The sequence below is a fragment of the Quercus suber genome, unplaced genomic scaffold (genome assembly GCF_002906115.3).
Source record: "Quercus suber isolate HL8 unplaced genomic scaffold, Cork oak 2.0 scaffold_679, whole genome shotgun sequence".
Taxonomy (NCBI): domain Eukaryota; kingdom Viridiplantae; phylum Streptophyta; class Magnoliopsida; order Fagales; family Fagaceae; genus Quercus; species Quercus suber.
The window spans coordinates 254,158-274,706 of record NW_027070120.1 but is presented as its reverse complement, the minus strand read 5'-3'; positions in this window follow the sequence as shown (position 1 = coordinate 274,706).

The following is a 20,549-nucleotide window of genomic DNA, read 5'->3' as shown; positions in this document are numbered from 1 at the left end:
ACTTCTTCTTTTTTCTTCTTTTTTTTTTTTTAATTTTTTTTTTAAATTTTTTTAATGTAATAGAGATTAGGGTAAGGCTTCTTTAAAGTCAAGTATTATTTCTACTCTTACCAGTCAAATTCAAATCATTTAAGAATATCTATACATTGATGCTACTTTGGGAAATCTAATTCATAAGTAGCTGGATGCATTTGCTAAGCCCTATACCAGTTCTACTTCTTCTTCTTTCTTAGATACTTTTGTGTGTATCAGGACCATCTCGTCTATGTTCCATTCATAGACATGTATAAAAAACAATTTTTAGTATTATTGTTTATCTCTAGATAGAATCATTTATATGGAAAAAGGAATTCCTCTCTCCCTCGGGTATAACAACCTTCTTTAAATTTATTTTGTTTTCTATGAACAAAGTTCCTCTTGTATGCTACGCGAATCTTTATCTTCCTTTTGACTCACGTCCATGCATGGTTGCCTCAAAAAGGCAATCGTATTATTGACCATGATCATTTTTTTTTTTTTTTGTGAGTAAGATATGAACTGACCCTGCTCTTGGTATAGCTTGCTTGCCAGCAGTATGCCAAATAAGTCGGCTTATATGATTGGATGACCTTGCCCCTTTATTTATTTATTTATTTTTGGCACATAAATAACTCTTCCTTTGACAATTTCTTTTGCACGTATAAGCTGGTCCATGATTGAAGAATTTGGCTTCAAGTTTTTGCAGGAGTTTGATTATACACAAATTAATCTTCGGAGGTACATTCTTGTACAAAACTTTTCTTTCTTGTGAATTTCTCTTCCTGCATGTCTATTTTTGTTTTTGTATTGTTCCATTCCATTTAGAATAGGTAATATGATGACTTAGTGGCACTACGAAGGACCTACAAGAGTTTATTTTGTTCCTCAAGCCAAGTAGCTCAAGAAGTCTATCTGTGATACGAAGACTTCTTTAAAGATGAAGACAATCTTGAAGACGAAGACAATCTTGACAACGAAGTCTATCTGTGATACGATGACTTCCTTGAAGATTAAGACAATGCTTCCTTGAAAGCAAAGACAATCTTGACAACGAAGTCTATCTGTGATATGATGACTTCCTTGAAGATGAAGACAATCTTGACAACGAAGTCTATCTGTGATACGATGACTTCCTTGAAGATGATGACAATACTTCCTTGAAGGCAAAGACAATCTTGACAACGAAGTCCATCTGTGATACGATGACTTCCTTGAAGATGAAGACAATACTTCCTTGAAGGCAAAGACAATCTTGACAATGAAGTCCATCTGTGATACGATGACTTCCTTGAAGGCAAAGACAATCTTGACAACGAAGTCCATCTGTGATACGATGACTTCCTTGAAGATGAAGACAATACTTCCTTGAAGGCGAAGACAATCTTGACTACGAAATCTATCTGTGATACGAAGACTTTCTTGAAGATGAAGACAATCTTGACAATGAAGATTGCATTGAAGAAGAAGGCTACTTTAAGGACAAAAATTGTCTATGCAAAGATGTGTGTCCATTGATATCTTGCGGTGGAGCAATGCTTGCATATGAGGATAAAATAACTTTATGTTTTTTTCCTCTATTTGTTGCATGTCCATGGCCCCTTCTTTTTATTTTTAACCTTCTTTGGACCGTAGTTTATGTTCTTTTTTACATTTTTTTTTGTAGGTTCGCCCTATCATCATGGTGTTCTTCAAAGACTTCTCTTCATTCAACAAGAAGTATCTTGTTGTTACTAAAGAATCGAATGATGCTAAGGAAGTAGACATATCAATGCTTGTTGAAAGGCCGATTATTGGTCGATTTGCGGAAAGATGGCCTGAACTTAAAGACTCAAGAGACATTGTTGAATGGACTTATGATGTCTCTCAGAATTCTGGTTCCCCCTCTGGAGCATGGTCTTTGCGTAGTTCTCTTCACAAGAACACTACAGAGTCTCGTTATTTAGTGACTCTTGGCCGTCATATAATATCAGGCGGAACACGTTGGGGCACTCTTTTCAAGATCAATGGAGAGTGGAGTTACATACCTCTATATTGGGAATGGCTTGAAGATGTTCTTTTTAGAAGCAAAAAGACTCTCAACAAGGCCCGTATTTATGACACGGTTTTAGCATCTCTCTACACATATGATCGAAATACTGATGTAATGCGAGCATTTTGCAAAGGATGGTGTCCACAAACCAATACCCTTCACATATCACTTGGTGAGATGTCTATCTCACTTTGGGATTTGTATCGACTTAGCGGGCTCCCTATCTTTGGTCGTCTTTATGATGAAGTTATCCCTTGCTACGAGGAATTGACAGGAAGTGACGAGACAAAGAGGTTCATCCCAAAGAGTTGTGAGCACCTATTTGCAGCCTTTCATCGCTTTAATTCTAAAAAGGAAAGAGAAGACCCGCGTGTTTCGGCAAACGATTGGGTCAGCTTTTGGTGTAGGCATGGAATGAAATATTAAAAACCACCTAGTCGAAGGACAAAGAGGTTGAGTTGTGCTATCAAGACTCATAATCCTGATGGTCCGCTTAATAAAATTCAAGGTTGGTCCAAATGTGGGAAAAATCCTTTTATTGAACTCAAGATTGAGGATGGGCTATGGGAAGAGACCTACTTGGCTGCATTACTTTCTTGTTGGCTTTGCACCTTTGTTTCGCCCAGTGAAGATCTCAATACAATTCGCCTTGGAACCTTCAAGATTGCAAGCTTCATGGCAACAAGTCACCTTATTAGTCTAGCAATACTAGTTCTAGCTAGCCTCTACCGAGGCCTAAACAAGATTGCTTATTCTTCTCCCATGATTAGTCGTTCAGGTGCCTACTTCCCTGTTCATTATATTTATGGCTAGTTTGGTCTTTATTTTAGAACTCATTATGAGATTGATGTCCCGGGACCCAAGATAGTTGTATATTCTGAAGAAGGAGGGGCCAAGCATTTTGATGAACACGAAGCAAGGAAGTTGATACATGGTACTTCTATGCAATGGGATGCAAATTTGTATGTCAAGAATAGGGAGGAAACTTTTCTTGATGATGGAGGACTTTTTCGTAATTCATTGACATATTTTATGAGTATCCGTTCCTCTTACTTGTCCATGCGTCAAGATGGTCATCTCATAGTGGAACCTTATAGTCCTTTTCGGTTTAGCCGTCAACTTGGACTTTGCCAAGACATTCCAGGTACCATTAAAGAGGACATTTGTCAAGGGACTTTGGATAAAATTGTGGAGTTTTGGAGATTATGTATTCTTTACAAGACTGGTTGCAAAGCATTCTTCCCAGTGCCTCCTACCCTATCTAATTCCATACTTCATACTACAAGTGGCTACAAAAAGTGGTGGAATCACATTCATGGGAAGTATCTTGATGATGGTGTAAATATTTTGGTTGCAAGTGCACATCCTCCTCCTCCCAAGAGTAAGGTAGTTCAGCCTATCAATGTCAAGAGCGACAATAATAAGGATATTCAATTACCCAAAGTTCATGTGCCAAACACCTTCTCAAAATCTGTGAATCACCCTATTCAGTCCAAGGAGTCTCAAGGTGTCACAACTAAATTGAAGAAGCCTCCTTCAAAGGCCCCCTATATTGAAAGATCCTTAGAAGTGCAGGACGCATTTGATGGAGGAGCAAATCCAGTCCTTGAAGAAATGAGTGATGATAACGATAGTGATCATCATTGGGTTCGGACTAAAAAGCCCAAATTAACAATACCTAGCAACCCAAATTCCCTTAGAGGTATTACAAGTGCTTCTGAAAACCTTAAGGGTGCAAAGGATCAGGTCTCTTTTTTTTTTTTTTTTTTTGAAGAAACTTTCCTTTTGTTTATGCAAAGTATATCTTATATGACCAATGTGTATTTGATGGCAGTCTGGTCAACAAGTTTTGAACATGGAGGTTGACAATGAGGCGGCTTTTGAGAATAATTCCAATCCACAATCTCTCTCTACATCACCAAAAAACAGAGTTCAGGGATTCATGATTAGTCTTTAACTCTTCTTCATGCTTCTCTTTAACTCCTTATGAACTATGTATTATTATTATCATTATTATTTTTTTTTTCAGTCTGATCAGCAAACCTTGCCACTGGACATTGATAATGATGTGGCCTCAAATGATAGTGAAAGTTCAATTTCTGGTCCACAGTCATCTACTGCATTGCCAAGGAACATAGGTGAGGTGGCTAATACTGATTCTAGGAAGAATGTTACAAGATCTCCTCAAAGAACTAAGTCTTATACTCCTAAAGTTTTTGAATATAATCCTAATGATGAAATTTTGAAGTGCCGCATTGATCTTGCATTTAATCTTTGGAAAAGTCTTCAACAAAAGATTGTTAGAACTCCATTCAACAAGACATATTTACTCCTTGATGGGGCTAACAAAATTTTTGAAGCCATAACAACCAATCAAGCTATTGATCCTTCAACATTAGAAACATTGGTTGCAGAATATTTTGATAAGGCCAATACTTTTACATCTCTACAGTCTTCCTTTTCCTCGTGTATGACACTTGAGCAGCATGACAAAAAGTTGACAGAATATAAAGTTCAACTTGATGATTAGCTAAAGGTAGAGGGTGAATTGTTAGCAAATGGTGAGGCACTTAAGGATGGATTAGTGAACACCAATTCTAAAATAACATAGCTCCAAGAAGAATTGAAACGATTATTCACTCACAAGAAAGAACTTGAAGCTTCTGCCCTTGAGAATGATGAAAAGCTGTCTAGCCAGAAAGCAATCATTTCAAACATCCAGGAAGAGATTTCTTCTGTAGAGACTTCATACTTTAAGTAATGTAGACACTGAATCCTTGGAGTTGTTAGAACAAGAATTAAGGACAGCCCGTGATGAATTAGAGAATTACAATTGGAAATATTGACTTGTAACAGATAATTGTTATAACTATCTTCTTCTTTTCTCTTTTCCTTCTTCTTATTTTTATTTTTATTTATTTTTTTATGAACAATAAAAGAATTCCATTATGTCAAATTTTTTTTTAATGGATTGTTTATTTCTCTAGCTCTTGCTTCAATGATTGTTAAATATACATATATATATATATATATATATTTGGATATGTGACTGAACTTAACATAGAATGTCAAGCTACCTATGTACCCGAAAGGAGATTAAGTCAAAGTAGTTCAGGAGGAGAATTTGTTTTTGAGGATGTGACTGAACTCAGTAAATGATACCAAGCTGCCTATGTACCCAAAAGGGGATCAAGTCAACACGTAGTTCAAAAAGAGATTTTGAGGATGTGACTGAACTTAGTAAATGATACTAAGCTGCCTACGTACCCAAAAGGGGATCAAGTCAACACGTAGTTCAAAAGGGTTTTTTTTTTTTTTTTTTTTTTTTGCCCTAAATTTTGCATAGGTCGCCTTATACAAAGGTTTTCAACCTAGCGGGCTTTTTATTTTTTTTTGTATGCCCTAACTTTTGCCTAGGCCGCTTTATAAAAGGTTTTCAACCTAGCGGGCTTTTTCTTTCTTTCTTTCTTTTTTCTTTTTTTTTTTCTTTTTTTTTTAGGAACACTTTCAAGAGTAATGGGAAAACATCATGTACCCTTTGAATGTTGAGGTAGGTAGTTTAGGCTCTTACCAAGGAGTGCTTCAATCTTTAGGCATAATAACGTTTCAGGAATTTGCCGTTGATAGGGCCAATTCTCAAAACGTCTTTAGTTGTATCAGTGTTGATTTCCTTCAATTCATCAACTGTAGCTTGTATGCCTTCTTCAAATATGGGCGGCGCATCCTTAACATCATCTTCGACTTCTTGGTTTGTGGTCACCATTGTACACCTTTTTACAGTCGAGGCTTCTCCAGCATTCACTTCCTAAATGGTTCTACGTTTCATACGAGATGGAATGGAGCTTCGAATCTCATTTGAATCTTGATCAATAATAAGTGTGTCGTTAGCACCTTTAGGGAGGAAATTTGTCCTCTCATTCTACTTTCACTTTGCCTTTAAATCTTTTGAGAGTCGAGAAGGGATTGAATGACTGAGCCTTGTGAGAACTGAACCTCGAGTGCCAACTTGAGAAGGAGTTGAGTGATTGAGTCTTGTGAAAATAGAGCCTTGAGTGCCAACAACAGAGTTATCTTCTTGTGTCCCCAACCTATCAAAGACTAAGATATGTGAAGTGGGTCACCCAATACGGTAAAAAACAGATGATTTCTTTGACAGGTTCGAAGATTATTCTTCTTCCTCATAATTTGTCGAAATTACTGAAACACTAGCTTTTCTGATGGGAATATGAACAGAAGTTGGTGGGGTGTATCCAATTCCAGCCTTACAACTTGCTACTCTAAAACCTTTAGCCTTTGACACCTTAAGTTCTTCTTTTCCAAAGGCTTCAGGGATGAGCTTACCCAAACCACTCGGCTTCTCATGGTTATAACCAACTTTAGCCGTAAGTCTATATGCATTAGGGTCAAAACCCTTTTTGGTTCGTTTGGTGGGCAAAGTCCCATGTTTAACAATCGGTTCTTGGGATGGTTTTGTGAACCCTTTCAATGGTTGGCTTGAGATTCTTGATTTTGTGATTTTAGCAAATGGGAGAGTTAGTCTCTACAGATTTTCCAATATTGACTCCTCATCTCCTAAAAAGGGTGATTGGCCCTCTTTTCTTTTGGTGACTGGGACATAATGTAACACAAGAGCTGCCTTAGTTGTTTTAAAAGCTTCAAGCTTCTTCTCTTTTGTGGAAGTATTTGTTTGCTTGGTTTCCTTCTCCTCAATTGGCTTGGCTTCCTTCTCCTCAACTGGAGAGTCAATCCTTGAAGTTTTGGAGTGGAGGTTTACTTCTTTGCTGGATGGTGAAACAATGACTTGTGCTTCTTCTTGCGTATTATCTTCCAAGTAAAATTTTGCATCAGCAAAATGTGATTCAGCTACAGTAAAGGGCTTGTGATTAGCTACTATCTTCTTAACTTGTCCATCTTGGAAATATTTAAAGCATTGGTGATACGTAGATGGCACAACACAATACTCATGCAACCATGGTCTTCCAATAAGCATTTTGTAAGTGGTCTTGACATCAATGACATAAAAGAGCGCACTTGATTCCATTTCACCAATGAGCATATGAAGTCTAATCTTCCCAATAGCTCTTTGACCACCTTGATTAAAGTCTTGAATCATCAATTTACTAGGAAGTAGTTCATCCAAGGAGATTCCAAGTTCTTTCAATATTTTGAGTGGGAGGATATTGACTGCAGATCCACCATCAATAAGGATACGATTGACTTCTTGTTCTCGAATGTAGCCAGTCACAAATAAGGGATGATTATGACTCTTGGATCCCAACAAATGATCATCATCAGTGAAAATGATTAAAGACCAATATGCTCTATACACAATAGCTTGCTCTGTTTTCTCCTCACTTTCTGAAGATTCTTCTTCACCGCTTACTTGATAACATGTAAGAGATGAAAATATATAATCCTCGGAAATTGGCACTGGTGAGAAAGGTACTTTCACCTCAATAGGCTCAAATGAACCAAATTGAATGGTGAAATAAGTAGAAGTGGTTGTTGAGGCTACCATGGCTAGATTGGCAGTTGCAACTTCATCATCAAACATGATCTTTCCTTGACGAGCTAGCTCCATGATTTTATCTTTCAACACAAAGCATTACTCAACGGGGTGGCCTATGAGGCGATGATACTTGCAATACTTGGGATCATTTGCTTGGTCAGCCTCTTCAGGACGTTTCATCTCCGGTAGCTCAATCAACTTTAACTCAAGTAGATTATCCAACATGTTGGAGATATTAGAATCAGGGAATGGATATTGCTTTTCTTGCATTTCTTGTAATGTTGGTCTTCTTCTTCTTTCTTGTGTGAGAGCATATGTCTATTCTTTTATCTTGGGTTTAACTCGAACTTTGAGAGGAGCTGTAGTTACAATCAAAGACTGCTTGTTTTTTAGTTTAGGAGGGAATTTGCCCCCTTTGCGAGTATCTTGTCTTTCTCTCCCATTGCAGGGTTCTTGAACAGGCGGGCCTTGGTGACCATTGGAAGCAATACTAAGCTCCATGTCATGCGCACGTGTTGCTAATTCTTCAAATGTTTTGGGCTTTATTCCTTGAAGGATGTAGCTTATAGCCCAATTCATTCCTTGAATACACATCTCAATTGCAGACGACTCAGATAATTGATCCTTGCAATTAAGACTAAGGTTTCTCCACCGTTGAATGTAATCAATGACCGGCTCTTCTTTCCACTGCTTTGAATTGGTGAGCTTTATCATGCTAACAGTGCATCGAGTACTATAAAAACGGTTTAGAAATTCTCTTTCCATTTGATTCCAACTATCAATAGAGCTAGGAGTTAGATCAGTATACCAATCAAACGCATTTCCTTTCAATGATCGAACAAATTGCTTGACCATGAGATCCCCATAAGTGCCAGCATTGTTACAAGTTTCCACGAAATGAGCTACATGCTGCCTTGGATTGCCTTTACCCTCAAATTGTTGAAACTTCGGTGGTTGATAGTTTTAAGGCATCCTCAAGAGATCTATCCTTTGATTGTATGGTTTAGCGTAGGTAATGGATGCTTGACTTCCACCCCCAACTTGGTCTTTAATAGCTTCGTTGATTAACTCCTTGAGCTAGTCAAGAGAGATAGACCCATTTGTAGAGAAATTGAGATCCTTTGTTGAACTCTCGGGTTTGTCATTATGGGTTTGTTTCAACCTAGAGCTTTCATTTTCACGATTTAGTCCAGATCTATTCCCCATCTTAGCCATTGAGTGTTATTTGTGCGTCTCTCAATGCTTCCCTTTCTTTCATAGACTTCATTAATTCTTCTAAAGTCTGAGCTATAGTCAAGACTTGTTCCTCCAAAGATGTTGTGTTAGTCATCATGACTGGCATGGCAAATGAGCTAACAAAGCGAGGAGAATCCCTAAGTTTGGAAGCAAGAATATTTTCTGAAAATGAGAACTCAAAGCCATCGCGTGACTCATCATCTTCTTCAATAATCGGAGCTTCTTATGTTGATTCTGGTGACAAAGCTGGTTGAGACAACATTTCATTGATGAGGCCAACTACATCTTTGCTTGTCCCCTGAGTAGATGAGGCTGTTTGTGACTTCTCAGTTTTAGAAGTGTTGAAAACAGACGACGATTGGGGTATGGGTGTTTTCGAGCATAGGCTTCTACAAGGGCTTTTATCCTTCCCCTTGTCATGGGTCCAATATAGGAAATATCAGAGTTTAAATCGAGTGTAGGATCAACTTCACTTGTTCCAAAAAAAGGGTTGTCGATTTGAGTCTTCTTTGAAGTCATATGGCTTCAAAGGTTGTGACAAGTTGATGAAGAAGAGATGAGAGGTAGAGATAGTCCCACCAGGCGTGCCAAAAATTTGTAAACACAAATTTTTCTCAATTGCAGAAAATTAAACAATTGAAAAGAAATATGGTTTGCAAATATAAATTTGTATTGATGTATAATGAGTACAATCTCTATTTCAATTCTTTTACAAAAGAATGCCCTCTAATTCTATCTTCATTGAACTTGACTCGAACAATGAATCTTCTTGACTTTGGATGGAAGACGGATTGAACGGTCTTCACAACAAATCTCTAGCTTTGAGCTTATTAGAGATTTATTGTTCTTCAAGTCTTTGAATGTGAAGGCCAGTAGGTTGAAGTTCTTCAGGGCTTTAGAGGCTTGATCTGTTAAGCTTCAAAGATTTGGGTTTGTTGGAGTTTATGAAGGCTTTTTAGCTTAATTCCAATAGAACTTCAAAGAACTCGAACAAGAGATCTCCTTGACTTTGATTGGAGAAAGGATTGAACAGTCTTCACAACAAATCTCTAGTTTTGAGCTTATTAGAGATTTATTGTTCTTCAAGCCCTTTAATGTTCTTCAAGTTCTTCAAAGATGCTTGAGACAGAATTTCTCCAGAGCTTGGGTCTCTTGAAAACTTCCTATTGAAAATGAGAAGGGATATCCTCTATTTATAGTGATTTTAGAGGATAAACTCCACTACGAATTAATATACTTGAAAATATGTAGTAGACTTTTGATTGGCCCAAATTCTTCTTAGAGATAATTATCTCTATTTATCTATTCTGATAAATATCATATTTTGATAAAGATGATAATCAATAAAGATAAATAATTATCTCTATTTAATTTATTTTAATAAAGATAATTATCTATCAATTTTGAATAGAAAATTTGTCTTTATTTTATTTATTTATAAAAATAATTATCCATAAATTTTGAATAGGAAATTTATCTTTATCTTATGGGCCAAATGACACATGACAAATTTTGATATGCCAATGCAATGTCAATTTGGATGACACATGTCATCATTTAATTTAATTAATTTAATGACATATTAATTTAGAATTTTCCACTAAACTTTGACGTGGCATTTTGTAATTGGCTTGATAGCTTTTTGCCTCCTACACACGCCTTCCTCATCCCCTTGGACCTCATTGAGATCATAGGCATACGGATCCGCATCATTATACACCTCTTCACCCTCTTGTTCACCTTCTACCTCACCCTCTTCTGCCACTACCAGATTCACTGCGGCTCACTTAGGGCAAGTACTAGATCGATGTCCTGGTTCTCTGCACTTGTAGCACTTATTCCCAATTGGCCTAGCATAGGGGTTGGCATTCGCTATTGGCTGGGCTGCGGAACCTGCTACTGCCATTGTGGATTGGTTGACACCACTATTCTCCCTAAACACAGGTTGTGACCGTGGTGTAAACATAGGCTGTTTACCTTTGTTGGCAATAGAACTAGAGGACTCCGAACTGCGGTTGGAAAACTTTGAACCTGTCCTGAGATGCTGAAATTCTATTTTCTTGGATAAGGTTACAGCCTCATTCAAAGTATATAGGGTTTGTAAGGATACCTGATCTCGGATGGAAACTCGTAACCCGTGTACAAATCTAGATATCCGTTGATCTTCAGTTTCCTCCAAATCATTGCGATTCGCCAACCTGTCAAACTCCTCCATGTACTCATTAACTGTCCGAGTACCCTGCCTGCAATCCTGGTACTGTCTAAACAACTCCTGCTGGTAATCTGGTGGTAAAAACCAATCTGCCATTAATCTTTTCATCCTCCTCCACGATTGTATTGGAAGCTTTCGTTCACTGGTATGGTTTAATTGAACACGATCCCACCAGGCAGATGCTCCTCCCTTCAATTTATAGGCCACCAAACACACCTGTTTGTCATCTGCTATACCCATATAGTCAAAAAACTTTTCCACTTCACTGACCCAATTCAGATACTCTTCAATGGAGACATTACCATTAAAGGATAGTAACTCTATTTTCATCCGATAGTCCCTCTGCTCCTAATAATCTCGACCATTATCCCTCACGAGACCACGATGATTTCCAAGGACTCTCTCTGCATACTCCTCATTTTCATTGTCTTCTTCATTGTAGTATTGCTGCCTATTCCGATTTGGACCACGATGGGGAGGGCCACGCACTCGGTTATCATGTCGCTCTTCGTCATTGCGATTAGGGTTTCGGTTAAGCAAGGTGGCCAGTGCTGCTTGAATCTGGTCCAGAGTCTACTAGGTTGAATCACGAAATTATTGATTTTCATCATGAAAATCAAGGAACTCTACCCTAGTGAGGACTGGGACGTCGTCACCACCGTCATTGTTATGGTGGTCACTGTCTCGCTGGTTAACCATCAGACCAGGGTAAATCAAGACTCTAATACCAATTGATGTCGCAGAAGCCTGAAGAAAAGCACACACGATGCTCTCTTGATGGAATAGAAACTAAACTGTTAGTTTCTGGTAGTAAACCTTGAATCCACGAGGGGTTTCCCTGAATCCACAAGGAGATAAAACTGGATTCCACCAAAGAAAATTTGACAAAATGTCTATGTTTATTGATAATAGTCTATCTGCCTCTGACGGCTACAAAACATATAAATACTGAGAAAAAAAAACGTTCAAAACCTTAATTCGCACTAATTAAGTGATTAGGTGACAAATTACCAAATTTTACCAAAAATGGCAAAATTGTGTTAAATGCAGAATCATAAACTACTGACCTTAAGAGTCGTCCCAAAACAAACGGGATTTTATTCTGACTTTTAAACTAAAAGTTAATAAGGAAAAATAAATATTACTGTAAGGTTGAATTTAATCAACCATCTAATTGGTTTTATTCCGTGACCAATTTGCTTGTAATTTAGCACTTAGTAACCCTGTATTTAGGTGGGAAAATTGTAAGGGTAGTGTGTGAGAAGATATGAAGAAAAGCTCAAGAGTGCGCAAGAAAAACAGAGGTTCGCGGCTAGGGCTCGCGGGTGGATCGCGACTATCAAGCCGCCAAAAGCTGGCACGTGAGAGGCACACTAGGAAGCTGAAGGGTCGCGCCAGCTGTCACGCTACAGGACAAAAGTCCCAGACTAGCCAGGCCGTTATGTTGTGACTTGAACTCGCAACTTGGACAAGCCGCGAGACCAAGTCGCCAATTTGCCCTGTTTGACAAAAACTGACGTTTTACATTCCCTTCTCACCCTACTATATATACACCCTTATACCCATCATATTGAGAGAGCTTCCAGAGAGAATTTTGTGAGAGAAAATCCTAGAGAAAAACAAGATTGCCTCATCCCCAATCTTCATCTAAGAGACTCTACAAATTCCTCTACTCTCTTCCACTCCATTGTCATACCCTTAAGAAGTTATTTACCAAACCCTTATCTCACCACACCCACATCTGTGAGAATGTCCATTTGGTGCTTAGGGAAGCAGTTTGGGAATAAACCAATATACATTGGTTGATGCTATGGTCAAGTAGCGGAATCTGGGAAGCTAAAGAAGAAATAGGTTCGGCGTAACCTCGTTGGAGTAAGAAGCTTGAAGGGCTTAGGTACTTGGGTAGATTAGACTTGGAGGGTCTTCTGCTGTTCATGTAGCCCAACTATATTCTTTAGTAGATTTTATCACCGCTTGGAGGGCGGTGGAGAGGTTTTACGCCGAGGACTTCGGTTTCCTCTTCGATAACACATCGTGTGTTGTCCGTGTGTTTGCATCTCTCTTTCCTTTATCTTTGCCTTATATTTACTGCTGTGGATGTGTTTATATTTAGCTTAGATTGTTTTATCAATTCTGTTATAAGCTTGTTATCATATTCCGCACATTAATTGTTTAATATAAAGCTTGATTTGGTATTTTTGTAATTTAGGGGTCTAAACGTTCAAGGGTGTTTCATACCCATTTTGAACTTTCAATTGGTATCAGAGCGGGTATACTTGTTGTAGTTTTAATACCCGAGTGTGATCCTTGACCCCTTGTTGAGATGGATAGGTCTCAATCTCTCACTGTTCCACCATTTTTTGATGGTAATAATTATGATTTTTGAAAAGTCCGAATGAGGGCATTTTTATGCTCTATAGAAGATACCATTTGGGATGCGGTTGAGATAGGTTGGACTAAACCGGAGGCTCCTAAGGCCAATTGGGATAAGGCAGCTCTTGTAGCAGCCAATGCTAATAGTAAAGCTTTAAATGTTATTTTCTGTGCTATGTCTCCTGATGAATTCCACAGGATATCTCACATGACTGTGGCCAAGAGGTGATAAGAAAGAGTTTACGAGGAAAGAAGGGAAGGAGTCTCAATCTCCTTCGGACATTGTGTGCTTCGAGTGCAACAGACATGGACACTTCAAAAAGGAATGTCCAAATTATTTGAAGTCAAAAGGAAATGTTTATGCCACTACTTTAAGTGACTCAGACTCATCAAAATTTGACTCTGAAGAAAGCTGTGACGGAGAAGGAAATTACTCAGCATTCATGACCATTGCACATGTGGGATCTTCAGATGATTTGAGTACTCTTATGAATGAGCTGGGTGAATGTTTTGATGAGGAGTCCATTGGGATTGTTGAAGAATCAGAAGCTGAAGAAGAAGAAGACACATCCAGCCTTCAAAAGAATTACACATTACTTCTTGAGAAATCAGGAGAGTATACAAAGGTGGCAAAGGCAGCCGTGAAGAAAATGAAAAGAGCTGAGGAAGATTTCAAAAGTCTGCTGGTCAGATATAAGGAGGCAAAGTGTGAGATTGAAGCACTTAATGGTAAGCTATCAGAAGCTTACACGAAGGTGAGGTTTCTCGAGCAAGAGGTAGTACAAGCTCATGCCAAGGTAGATAGGGTCTCCTCCAGGAAGCTAGATGATGTTATTTCATCTCAAAGACATGCCTCAGACAAGTCCGGGTTGGGATATACCGAGGGAGCAGCTCATCAGCCAAAGTCACCAAGGAAGTAAAGTTTGTGAAAACCAAAGAGACGGCTGTTGATAAGTCTACTCCAGAGATAGTTGAGGCTAAGAAGAAAAAGAATGTGGCTAATCAACAGATGTTTAACAAGTCCCTAAATCAATCTGAAGTCAGATTTAGAGCTAGAGGAAGATCTCTCCCAAGACAGTAGCAGGGTCCTAGAATAAACTATATTTGTCACTATTGCGGACTGCAAGGACACACTAGACCCAACTGTCAAAAGCTAAGAGCAGACAACAATGCGAGTGTACCTCAGTCACGAGGAAGAAGAAATGACTTGAGGTCTTGGGGTGGTGAGCAATCAAGGAGCCAAAATCGTGATTCCGGAATGACGGACGTGATGAAAATGATTGGTGCCTTCACCACTTGCTTGGAGAGCTTCAACAGGAGGTTTGAAAGTCCTAACTCTCGTACCCGATCCGTCAAGGATATCACCCCAAACGCACGTGACGTGTGGGTGACAAAGGGTACTCATGCATAAGTATTATAACATGTCCATGCATCAATTCTTCCTATGCTTTGTGGATATGATTGGTTATTTGCGTTGTGTTTTTGAGTATCTGTTTAATTTGTGGTTTGTTTGTGTTTAAAATGCTTTTACATTTTTCTTGTTTTTGATCATTCTTTCGCTGTCCTTGGGCTTACCATCCGATGGGCCGAGGCTATCAGGCCCACGGGCCCCACAGAGATAAAAGTCAAAAAGCAAAACTTATAGAACAAGTCACAAATGTACACTTAAACACAATTTAAATTTGGGTGTAGAAGTGGGCTTAAGTGATAGTTCACTCATATTGGTGGTGCCCTGCCAGCTATCGCCTATGATTAAAATTCCACATTCTCCTCTCTCCCACTATTTATCTATCTATCAATATCAAAAGGAAGAAAATTAAAAAAAAAAATTAAAAAAAAAAACAATAAAAAAAAGGAAGAAGAAGAAGCTTTCAGCGAAGCCTCTAAGCAAGTATTTTATATTGAGGTTACCCCAAGTAACTACTCTCACTAATTAATAAATTAATTATATATTTTTTGTTATGATATATTTCTTCAGTTAAAGGATAGTATTTAATAACTCTTTAATTTAGGTAAAATTTTATTATTTAAATTTCAACAAATTCAGCATAGAAGTCATGGTTGCGCTAAATGGCAACTCTCACTAATTAATAAATTAATTATATATTTTTTGTTATGATATATTTCCTCAATTAAGGGATAATATATAACAACGGTTTAATTTAGGTAAAACTTTATTATTTACTCCCTCTGTCCCAGTATGTTTGTTATCTATTCCATTTAAACTTTATTATTTAAATTTCAACAAATTTAGCATAGAAGTCATGGTTGCGCTAAATGGCTACTCTCACTAATTAGTAAATTAATTATATATTTTTTGTTATGATATATTTCGTCAAGTAAGGGATAATATATAAAAATTGTTTAATTTAAGTAAAACTTTATCATTTACTCCCTCCATCCCAGTTTTTTTGTCCTCTATTCCGTTTTGGGATGTCCTAAAATATTGTCCTATTTCTAAAAATAAAAGTCATAAATTTACTAATATTCCTATTATACCCTTACTTTATTTTCAAAACTATTTGAAAAGAAAATTAACAAATATTTTTAAAAATCAATCTAATTTGGGCACCTTTTTAATTGCCTCATTAAGAATAACTATTTTTTTTTAAGCTGATAAATTTATTTAAGGGTAGTTTTGTAAACTTATACATTTTTATAAGGTAAACAAGATAATAAATTATGTTCCCTTAAAAAATTTGACTTTTCAAACAGGACAAACAAATTAGGGTGAAGAGAGTATCATATTATATCATATCATATATAATAAAAGTTGGACTTAAAAGTTATAGTTGCACCAAGTGACTACTCTCCGTAATTAAGGAATAATATTTAATAATTTTTTAAGGAAAAGTTTGACTACAAAATTGGTTATAGTCTAAGACTACAACTTTAATATTACTACATATTTTGAAAATTTAACCGTTGGATTGTGTGTTCTTTATGGTCTTAACACGCATGTCAAATTTTGTGTCAATCAAAGGTTATTTATTATATGATCTATATACTTATTTTGTATCCATAATTTTATACTACAAAAACTTGTAATTTAAATATTTAGTTGATGACATATCTATTGATCTTTGATCTTTTAAAAATTTTACAAGTACAGAAGATATAAGAAAAAAATGTAATCCAATAGTGGATTTGTCAAAATTCACATTCAATAAAAATATATTAAGTAAAGTTATAACCTAGGTTATAACAAATTTTGTAGCCAAACTTTTTATCCATTGTTTAATTTATGTAAAACGTTTTCCTTTAAATTTCAATGAATTTAAATTCTATTCAAATTAAAAGTTATTATCAAAAATTTCTAAACTGAAATTTCACACAGCAACCCATGTTTAAAAAAAAAAAAAAACTATGTTATGACTAAGGGGTAAGATTTAACAATAACTAGTAAGTTACTCATACAATGCACGGATAATATTATAATGTTTTATGCAAGATGGTTTTGAAAAATGTTGTATATGTATTATTGCATAATTGTTATAGAATTTTATTAGAAATGAGTTCATCATAAAAAGCAACAATTATAAATTGCATACACATATCCATTATAATTATTCAATTGAAGTAATAAGAAAAAAAAATTTGGAGAAAATTTTATAATAAAAGTTGATATAGAATATGTCTTTCTTTTTCTCCTTAATTCTAAAACAAAATACACATCTCAAATCAAGGGAGTCAATACCGTACCGGAGGCTGTACCGGTTTGCCCAGCGGTACGGTATATTTCGGATACCGGTCAATACCGGTGTACCGTTTCGGGTTTACCGCTATTTTTTATATTTTTAAATAAATATATATATGTATGTATATGTATATATATTATAATAAATATAAAAGTTTACCATAAAACATTTCCTCAATTCAAAACTAATTATTTATAATTTTAGACTTTAGTATCAATTAAAAGAAAAAAAAAACACACAATATAAAAAATAGAAAGCTTAAAAGTTATCATTGCATGCTAAGAAAACAAATAATACTAATAAGTTAATGCAAATAAGTTATCATTCTATCCTAACAAAAATTCAAAAATTACAAAACTTAAAAAAAAAAAAAAAAAAAAAAAAAAAAAAACCTTTTTTCTGTACCGGCCGGTATTGCTCGAAATTGGCCGGTATGGCTGGTACATGGCCGGTACGGCCGGTATTTAAACCGGTACAAAACGTTAATGTTTCGATACCGGAATGCAACCGATACGGCCGGTACCGGTACGGTATCGACTTCCTTGTCTCAAATACCCACGGTTAATCATATCATTTACAAAACCCACAAACCTACAACGTCAAGTTGAGCTTAGAAGTTGTGGTTGCACCAAGTTACTACTCTCACTAATTAAGAAATAATATTTAATAATTGTTTAATGAAAAGTTTGGCTACAAATTGGTTGTAGTCTAAGGTTACAACTTTAATATTATTACGTATTTTGAAAATCTAACCGTTGGATTGTGTGTTTTTTATACTTTTAACATATATGTCAAATTTTGTATTAATCAAATGTTGTTTACTATATAATTTATAAACTTATTTTGTATGCATAATTTTATACTACAAAAACTTGCAATTTAAATATTTAATTGATAACATAGCTATTAATATTTGATCTTCTGAAAATTTTACAAGTATGGAGGGCATAAAAAATGTATTCTAATAGTGAATTTGTCAAAATTCACGTTCAATAAAAAGATATTGAGTAAAGTTATAACCTAAGCTAAAAACAATTTTTGCAGCCAAACTTTTTGTCCATTGTTTAATTTATGTAAAACGTTATCCTTGAAATTTCAATGAATTCAAATTCTATTCAAATTAAAAGTTATTATAAAAAATTTCTAAACTGAAATTTCACACAATAACCCACGTTTTCTTTAAAAAATTAAAAAAAATTATAATAATAAAAAAAAAAAAAACCTATGTTTTGACTAAGGGGTAAGATTTAACAATAACTAGTAAGTTACCTATGCGATGCACGGATAATATTATAATGTTTTATGTAAAATGATTTTGGAGAATGTTGTATATGTATTATAACATAATTGTTATAGAACTTTATTAGTAATGAATTCATCATAAAAGCAAACAATTATAAATTGCATACATATATCCATTATAATTATTCAATTGAAGTAATGAGGAAAAAAAAAAAAAACTTTGGAAAAAATTATAGAATAAAAGTTGATATAGAATGTGTCTTTCTCTTTCTCCTTGATTCTAACATAAAATACATATCTCAAATACCCACAATTAATCACATCATCTACAAAACCGACAAATTTACAATGTCCGACTTTGACATCAAAATCATAATCACCGTTGTCAGTCAATATAAAATATAAGCCCTCCTTCCTTGGTTGTAACAAACTTAAATGGGGTAGGATTAAATAAAACAATAATGTTAGAGTTAGGTAGGTGTTGACAAAAGGTTGAAAGTAAATGAAATCATTTTTTGACTGTGTGTATTTAACATGTGATGACATAAAAGGTTATGCGTATTGTAGGGATTGGGTTTGAGCAGCTCTACTGTTGGATGAGTGAACTCAAACCCAACTAATCCAATACAATGAATTTGTATATGATGGGTTTAAGAACTAGGCTTTAGTGAGGATTACGACAAACGAACATGGTTGTGGAGGGGTTTAATTACAAGAATATAAGCTAAAGCATGAAATTCTGCTCCTCGGCACTCTTCTGAGGAATGTGTAATTCTTATTATTCCTTCAATGCTTGGTTACAAACGCCTCTCAGATGATTCGAGTCACTATTGTCTATCCTACCTTCTATTGCTTATCCCCTCTCTCAGAGGGATTTCTTACATTACATATCCCCCTTCAGTTGATCTTGGCCCTCCATTTGTTGATCAAGCAGGTTGCTACTTGAGTGCCTGTCCCATCAGTAACCTTCCCATTCTTTCTCTGGTTACAACAACCAATGCTGCACTGTTCAGGGGTCATTTCCTCATTACTGCAGCCAGAACATTAGTTGTGGGCATTTAATGTGAAGGTAACAGTTCATCTTGGAATTGTTCTTCCACCATATTTCTATAGCTGACACTTTGTACTTGCTCTTTCTCCTAGGATGCTCTGGGAGGCTACTTTTGATGGCCCGCTGCTTCCTCCTTCTATGGTCTTGATCGGCTGAGGACAGGATTGTCCTCGGCAACGTCTCTGGGCAACTTGGGCTTTCTCACTTCGTCCTCGAGCACCTCTTCCTCCTCGGCCTGGGCCTTGGGCTTGGTACAAAGTGGGCCAAGATTGCCAGATTCTTTGGGCCCCACAATAGCCCCTCAAAATCCTACTGTCCGGCACCTCGGACGGGGAGGAGGATTTTGATGTCCTCGAGTATCTGTCATGGCTTGTCTAGTCTTGTCTTACATCAGCGCTCGAGTCTACTCACCTGTCCAAAGCACGTTCCTGGCGCCTTGGAATGCGGGGCGTGACTTCATTAAACTCTGGCAGCTCTATGCGTCCCATATCCAACAATGTACTGGTGATCTAACGGTGGGGATTTCCTTACATTTATAGGTGGGAAAATCCACACGATTCCTCTTTAATTAAGGGGACAAATACCCAACTAAGCCGATTTTCCTCTTTACTTTTGCACTCAAGAGTTCTTGCGCACATACCCTGAATCCGGTCAAACCTCCAATTAAACTCGTCTCTTTCCAGCATAAAAAAAGCCCGTCCGAGGAGCTTCTCCTCATTTTTGTAAGTTCTCTCCTTACCTTGTCTCGTGTTTTTCCCTTTTCTAATTTTCTCTTCCCCTTATTCTTCTCTTTCTTTCACTCTTCCCTTAGTTTTTTAACCGTTCTTTAGGATGGAGAGGTTTAAGAAGTTGGTTGAGTCTGAGGAAGCGATGGAGAAATTCGTCGCCGATTATAGGATACCTAATAATGTGGGTTTAAGGTATTGCGAAGAAGGGGATTAGCATATTAGGAGGAAAGAGGGTGAGGTAGTGATTCCCATAATCACCTTCTTAGAAGGTGGAATGAGAATCTTTATAGGGCCGGTGACAAGGGACTATCTTAGGCATTTTAGATTGGCTCCCACCCAATGCGCCACCAACATGCTCAAGATTTTGGGTTGTGTGGACACCATAAATGAGAAGATAGGCTTAAGATTAACCCATCACGATGTAAATTGGTGTTACAGTCTTCAACATTTGAA